The following is a 7856-nucleotide window of genomic DNA, read 5'->3' as shown; positions in this document are numbered from 1 at the left end:
TCTTTGTTTCTCTGCATTTATTTTGTGTTGTGATTTTATCATTTATGCTGAGATCGCCATGAAAATAGCTTTGATGCTGGTATGGTGTTAAAAAGTGAGAATCTTTTGATATATCTGAATGCTACATGTCTATTATATTCTCTAATTACACTGAACAAAATTATAAACGCAACACTTGTTTTTGCCCCCATTTTTCATGAGCTGAACTCAAAGATCTAAGACTTTTTCAATGTACACAAAAGGCCTATTTCTCTCAAATATTGTTCACAAATCTGTCTAAGTGAGCATGCTGTCTAATCAGCATCTTGCTATGCCACATCTGTGAGGTGGATGGATTATCTCGGCAAAGGAGAATTGCTCCCTAACACTGATTTAGACAGATTTGTGAACAATATTTGAGAGAAATAGGCCTTTTGTGTACATAGAAAAAGTCTTAGATCTTTGAGTTCAGTTCATGAAAAATGGGGGCAAAAACAAAAGTGTTACGTTTATAATTGTGTTCAGTATAGTTAGTTTAAGAAGCATATGGCAATTTAAATGCCATTATATACTTTTTGAGCGTGGTTTAATTTATTCAAACTAGTCCGTTAAATTATGAATGGTACCAAAATTATCTTCAGATTTTATGTATTGCAGCTAAAAAGTTTAGGCCTGTCAACGGGTGCATTTTCTAGTAACTTAACATATTTATTCTGCATTATCAAGTGCTTTCTAAAGATTTTCTCCAAATATATATCTTGTTTTGTTATAGCTTGACCATTTAGTGATTTGGGAATCTGAGGTTTGCATGTAAGCTGAAATCTGGGACTTTTTTTTTTTTAGTCTGATGGTTGCATTGCCTGCAAAAATGAAATGGTTTGAAAATTTAGTTTTTCAAACCTCAACTTAGTTTTTGATTGTCTGCCACTGGTTGTAATATGGTTGAGGTCATTTCAGTTCAATGTCGTTTCAGGGCAGATAAACACATTCTGCCACTAGAGACAGTCAAGTAAAACTTCTCTACTAGTGTTTGAGTTTCATAACTTTACCACCAGGTGGAAACGGTGCACTTCAGCACATATAAGATGGCAATTTGCTTTTGCTGCATAAGTCCTATAGTAGCAGATCAAGGTTTGTTTAAATATAGCTATAAATATACAGCTTAAATAGGATTATGGTTACTTTTGAATGACTGTCAAATGAGAACTATGCATCATTATGCTACTATGCTACACTATACAGAACTGACATTCATTTTTAAAGTCTAGTTGAGAGAGTAACATTATGCTCCTTTATACATGGTCATCATATGTGTATGTCCACCCTGTGTAAACTTAAGAGTCTGCTTTAGATACACAATCTTAAAAATTGGAAGTAGAACCAAATAGGTTTTACATTCTGATGTCAGAACTCTCACTCTCTCTACACACACACATAAGATATATGATTATTCTGCAAAGAACCATTATTTCTGAGAGCACACACACCTACATCATCTCTGTAAACTCTTAATTTGTGTGTCGTCCTATAGCCGCTTGCATAATGTACCTCAGAAAACACACACAGACCCTCGAGCATCTGTTGACAAAGTACCATTACATGTTCTCTCATCAGAATCAAACAGCTGGATCCAGTTATTAAATTCACAAAATCAAAGCACAAATCCCTCACGAAAAAATCATTTTGCGAAGTCTGGAAGAGTACACGTGTAGCTTGTATCTTGGCACGTGTAAGATGTTTTTTAAAGGTTCTTTTACGCACAGTGACTGATTTAAAAGCATGCCGTCCTGAAGATCTGGTTCTTTGTGTTAGAGTTTAGGATTCTTTTTTCCCGCCTTGTTGTTTTTCAAATCTGTAACTGTTATTGATTTTCTGTAGCTCAACAGTACTTGATAACTGTTTTCCTACACTCTAAAAAAAGATGGTTCTTTACAAATAGCAACTGTTCTATTTAGAACCATATCGTCCTGAAGAGCTATTTTACTGTATTAGAGTTTAGGCCTCTTTAAACGCCTTTTTGTTTTTAAAATCTGTAACACTCACCTCAAAACCACCTCATTATTGATTTTCTGGAGCTCAACCATCCACCTACACAGACTGTCAACACATCCTCAACAGGCAATTGATTTCTTTCTATAAATGTTAACCTTCAAATTTTAACTGGTTTCCTACCAGGTAGAGGGGGTATACTATTACTAAAAGGTTCTTTAATTTTAATTTCTAAAAGATTCTCTAAAGAACTTTTAAAGCATGTTTACTTATGGAACTTTCTAAAAAAAAAAAAAAGCTCAACACTTAAAAATAAAGGTTCTTCATTGGCATCTATGATTCCATGAATGATCTTTAGCATTCATGGGACATTTTCAATGCACAAAAGTTTCTTTACACTTTTAAAAACTAAGGGTCCAACAGGGGGTTTTCACAGCGATGCTGTAGTAGAACCACCGTTTATGGTTCCCTAAAGAACCGTTCAGTAAACAGTTCTTAAAAGAACCAATTTAATAATCTATGGAACCTTATAAAGAACCTTGAATGGAAAGGTTCCAGTGATATTCAAATTCATGGAACCATTGATGCCAGTACATACTTGGAAAAAAAAAATCTTTATATAATAAAATGTTCTTCACATGGGGGAAAAAAATGTTTTTTTTTAAGGACTGTTCCCTGAAAGATTCTTTGGGGAACCAAAATGGTTCTTCTATGAAATTGAACCCCCCCCTTTTAGAATATTTATTTTTTAAAAGTGTGTAACAAAAAGGGTTCTGCTATTGTTACGAGCCAAAAATCCTAATCTGGTATGGTTTAGAACCATTTTTTCTTAAGACTCTATTTATACAATGTTGTGCTTCTTTATGGGCAGAAGGAGATGTTATATACCAGCGGGATACAGTACACACACCTCCACTGAAAGCTTACGATCACACACACATCTATTGATCTCCCATGTGTAAAATTCTCTGTTGCTATATTTACACACGTGTGTAAAGGCTCTGGTATTATTATGTCCCATGGTAGAAGTTTTTAATATGACAAACACACTCTTGGCACGAGGACTCGGGAGGTCTGATGTTGGAGTGTGTGTGTGCGCATCTAGAAACCAGAGCGGATGCTCCAGGCCTGCTGTATGAGCGTGCATCATTTGAGATGAGGTTTAGTGGTGAATCCACGTCTGAGAATCTAGACATCGGCACACGTGGATAAGAGGGGGTTCAGGTTCATATGACCTAGAGTGACTTATTACTCTAATTTTACTAGGTTTTATTTGCATTTTTTTTTTTTACTTTCCTCTTAATAAAATTGTCACATCCACCACATCTGTAATCCTGTAATTTGCCATCAGACATTGGTTGCACTTGTGTCTTGGTGCCATTTTCCTTTTGTTTTTATAGGCCATCTCCGACTCCAGTATTTTCTAAATAGTTTATCTTTGATACTTTGCACATGGACCTGTCAAAAAGATGGCATGAAACTACAGTAAAATCCACTCTACATATTTTCTAAAATGCATGATATGCATGGATTCTCATCCATGCATTTTTGGTAACACTTTACTTAAAGGCTTTATGTATAATGCATTATAAAGGGTTATTAAAAGATATAATGCATTATAGTTGTTCATAATGTGTATATCTTGTAAATAATTTTAATCGAATTTAAAATGCATAGTCTAACAATGAATTGATAAATGTTATAATGTATTAACTGTGGTTACAATTACCCATGAGATTCATGTGCAATGCATTATTAATGTATTAAATGTAATTTTATAAAAGGCTTTAAGTAAAGTTGGACTTTTTGGGCCTTTATCATATGAATTTTTAATATGAAAATATTTTTTTCTTTTTCGATAATTAGTTGTATATGTGAATGCGTGTCACAATACGGAAGAAAAGATTTGACATGACTTCCATTACATCCCAACTTCAACATTTTTACTATTTCGTTATGGCCAAAAATCATGAAACTGAATTCATAAGAAACTTATGTTGCATAGTCAATATGACAAAGTTGATCTTGATTTATTTTCTTAATTTGAATGTTATTTCTTGTTTTATTGTGCACAATTAATCAGTAAATGTTATTCCAAATAAGATTGGAGAGCTACAGCAAAAAGGGAAAAATTTTCCATGAATAATGACTTATTGGCTGTGATTTTAATAGGCTGCTTTTATGGTGCTTTGGCACCCTTTTTGCTCACCATTATACAGTATGTTTTAATAGTATGGAAAAGAGCAGAATGAACATTCTTCCAAAACATTCTTCCACAGAAAGTCAATCAGGTTTGAAACGACATGAGGGTGAGTAAATAATTTTCAGTTTCGTATGCAAAATACTCCTTGAAATGCCCTTTGGGGTCTAAAAATAAGTTAAGCTACTTTAAATGTGCTCTCCAGAGAGTGAAGATCATCCGAACACTACAAATGTTTTCATAGAGGCCATATTTTTTATTCTATTGCTGTTTATCGGCGAGATGAAAGATTTAAACGGTGGAATCAGCCAGAATGGATCAACCGTCTGGAAAACTGCTCCATTTCCTGTGTTTTTGCTTCACTTTCTGTGAAAGCCATTATCTATGTGCCACTATACACACACATATATAATACAAAACGCACACACACACACGTCAGGTCATTTCCTTTCCACGGTAAAGCAAGATGATCCAGTAGAGCGTTTTTGGTCTAAACACACACAGAGGATTATTTTTTTCTATCGGACATCATGCAACCATTAGCTCATTACAGCGATGATGTCAGTGTTTTGGGGCTGGTTCCATTTTTCAGATAGTGATTTACCTGCACCGTGTGACCTATTCAGCCTCCATAGAGGTTTTCTTTGACTAAAGCTCTCTAAATCATCAGATCTGGTCCACCTGGGCCCCAGACACTGTCTGACAGAAAGTCAAGCTTATAACACTTTGTGTTGTTTATAAGAGAAGACCTCCAGAACTTTTCCCCCTCTCGTTCATTCCAGGTAAACAGATTTTTTGCTGTGTTTAGTTGTTTGACTGGCTTTCTAACATTCCGAGAAAATACTGTTAGGAGTTACACATCTTCTCTCCCGATGCCAGTGTTACAAACACCGATCGAGACGTCTAGCTCGGATTTAAGTTGGAACTGGGAGTGGAATGAATGTCAGTCTGTTTGGGTTACGAGATGTGAGACCTGTTCAAAGCTTCTGGGGTTTCAACACTGAAACTTGTTGATGGAGATAAAGGTGTTTTACGGTTAATTGCAAAACCAGATTTCAAAGTCCTGGTAGTTGCATATTTGATCAATATTGTTTGCTGTTACATTTGCCTTAAACTTGCCCTGATTTTGTTTTCCCCAAACACATGCACACTCTCCCTGTGTGTTTGTGCATAAGGAGGATAAGTACCTGAATAATAGCTTCCATGTGCGACCTGCATCACCACACACACACACACACGGTGACAAACACACATCCCTGAATGTTATCCATCACACACTCTCATCTATCTCCGCTGATGTGTCTTTGAGGTTTGTAGCGTGGGACCGCACATTTGAGCTGCTTGTCTTCTAAAGCCTCACATTTGCCTGTTGATCCGCAGCGTAACACGCAACAGAAGCTGATAATCAAAGCCTGTTGTTGCACTTTTACCCCGTACCCTCATTTCTGAGAAAACGACAATAATAATATTTATGAGGTTTGGAAATTGCTAAATTGCTGAAAATTACTTTCATTTTCGCAACCTTTTGTGCTAGGAATGTTCTGGGTTTGAAGTGTGTTGGCATGCTGTTGATTACCACAGGACAGAAATTCAGCTCGTCCATCAGTTTGTAAAAACAACCAAGAATCGCATTTACAGGAATGCACTTACAATGGAAGTCTGTTGGGGGCAAGACATTGCACAGGGATAAATGTTAAATACATGCTGTTTTGAAAATACAGTGATAGGACTTTTAATTATTGATAAAGTATTTAATTAATCAAATTATTTTGTGTAATTTAAAAAATTATATATGAAACTGGTTATTAATCTTGTCTATGTATAAAGTTATATCAAATACTTTAATATTCTTGTCATGACCATGTTCCAGTAAACTTAGCATAATCCAGAAATGGCCGTGATTATTCAATAGGTGAAGTACTGTTTACATAAAGGAAAATTCACCCACAGAAATTACATTGACAACTTTTATTTATAAATGTTTGGACAGAACTAATATAAATATGAGAACAAAAATACAAAATATTTCCACTTTTAAAAACCTCCAGAATAGCAATTTTAAACCAGCTCAAGTTGTTTTTCTGGTCTTAACTGGTTTCTGAGTGCTTAACTGGTATTTAGCTGGTTTAGCTGGTCAGGTCAAGTGGTCACGTACCCAAAGCCCCTCTAAAAACCATCAAACTACACCTGTGTGGAAAAAAAAAGCTTAGTGGCCAGATAAGACCAGCAAACCACTTTAGGCCAGTTTCTAGAGCCCCTAAGGCAGGGGTCTCCAACCTTTTTTACACCACGGACCGGTTACGTTTGGAAAATATTCTCGTGGACCGGCTGGGGGTGGGAGGGATATATATATAGCATTATAATAGCATTAAGCAAGAAAAAAAAAAATTTAAAGCACAGAGAATGACAATGCCGTGAAGGGTTTTTGACAGGCTAATTTTATGTGTATGTATACGCAGCTCGGTATCTCCGCGCTGTCTGAAACACATTAGCGGGGTCGTCTTACCACAAACTAACAGGCCATCTCAACCTACAGTGAGAACAAAAGGACACAGTGTGAGTGTGTCTGTCTGTTTCCTGCTGTTCTACTGACGGGTCCAACATAACCAGACATTCAGAGAAAGACTTAAGGCCAGATCCTGTTGTAACACAGGCTCGCGCCAACGGAAGGCGGTTTGAATCAGAACATTCCAGAACTTTGCCCACCTGGGTCTTAACATACTCATAATGCTTCAGAAAGCTTTAATGACAGAGCAGCTTCGGCTAAAGACTGTAATTTAGGTCTTAACACACACACAAACTGGGCAGCATTCGTCGCTCTGATTAGGATGTGGGATTATGTCACTTAACACAACGTCACGTGATTGGTCAGTGGTCAGTGTGATCGGCCAATTGGTGGTGTGAATATGAGTATGTATGCGCTATATCAGTATCAGACAAGTCTGTTATTAGTGATACTGACAGCATGAGTAACAGACTGGAGATCCGCCACCAGACTAGTGATATGTAGATTTCTTCTCTCTGTCATCATAGTCTAGCCATTACTGTGAACAAAGCTTTTTTGTTTTTGCCAAAAAAGATTCTTATATTTTCTGCAAAAAATCCCATGGTGCTAAGGTGGTTGCGGTTAGTTGCTATGGGGTTGCTGGGGAGTTGTGAGGGGTTGCTAGGTTTGTTAGGTGGTTTCTGAGGTGTTGTGGGTGGTTGCTATGAAACTGCTACAGTTGGAAGTTTCAAGAGTGTTGTGGGTAGTTGCTAGGGTGTTGCTAAGGCATGGGGTGTTGTGCGAGGTTGCTAGGTGGTTAGCTGGGCAATGTTAGGTGGTTTCTGAGGTGTTGTGGGAGGTTGCTAGGCCATTGCTACAGTAGAAAGTTTCAGATGTGTTGTGGGTATTTGCTAGGGGGTTGCTAAGGCATTGCTAGGGTTTTGTGGGAGGTTGCTAGGTGTTTGCTGGGCATTTAAGGTGGTTTCAGGAGTGTTGTGGGTAGTTGCTAGGGTGTTGCTGTGGTGTTGTGGGAGGTTGCTAGTTGGTTGCTGGGACATTGTGGGAGGTTGCTAGAGCATAGCTAGGAAGTTTCTGGGGTATTTTGGAAAGTTTAGGGCATTGCTGGGGTGTTTGGGTGGTTTTGGCTGTTGGTAGGACAGCTAGGACATTGTGGGAGGTTGCTGGGAAGTTTCTAAGGTGTTG

Source organism: Sinocyclocheilus rhinocerous, unplaced genomic scaffold (genome assembly GCF_001515625.1).
Source record: "Sinocyclocheilus rhinocerous isolate Xijiao unplaced genomic scaffold, SAMN03320098_v1.1 scaffold284, whole genome shotgun sequence".
NCBI classification, from domain to species: domain Eukaryota; kingdom Metazoa; phylum Chordata; class Actinopteri; order Cypriniformes; family Cyprinidae; genus Sinocyclocheilus; species Sinocyclocheilus rhinocerous.
This window is presented reverse-complemented; position numbering follows the sequence as displayed.